Consider the following 320-nt stretch of genomic DNA (forward strand, 5'->3'; position numbering starts at 1 on the left):
TTTAAAGATCAGCCACCCTAATCTGCAGTATATTAGATCAATTTTGATCTTAAAAAACTAAAGCTTACAGCACCTGGTATTCCCAGGCTGTCTCCCCATCCAAGTACTAACCAGGCCCGACCCTGCTTAGCTTCCGAGATCCAGACGAGATCAGGCGCCAGCTCAGGGTGGTATGGCCATAAGTTTGCGGCTGCTGCAAAGTGTGGGCTATTTAAAGATCAGCAACCCTAATGCGCAATGTATTAGATCCATATAGACAAAAAAACTAAAGCTTACAGCACCTGGTATTCCCAGGCGGTCTCCCATCCAAGAAGTAACCA

General features: G+C 45.9%; 1 pseudogene; it reads right to left on the reverse strand.

The window, feature by feature from the left end:
• Positions 1–61: 61 nt before the first annotated feature.
• LOC122143563 lies at positions 62–184 on the reverse strand (annotated as a pseudogene).
• Positions 185–320: the final 136 nt, after the last annotated feature.

The sequence above is a fragment of the Cyprinus carpio genome, unplaced genomic scaffold, assembly GCF_018340385.1.
Source record: "Cyprinus carpio isolate SPL01 unplaced genomic scaffold, ASM1834038v1 S000006395, whole genome shotgun sequence".
NCBI lineage: Eukaryota > Metazoa > Chordata > Actinopteri > Cypriniformes > Cyprinidae > Cyprinus > Cyprinus carpio.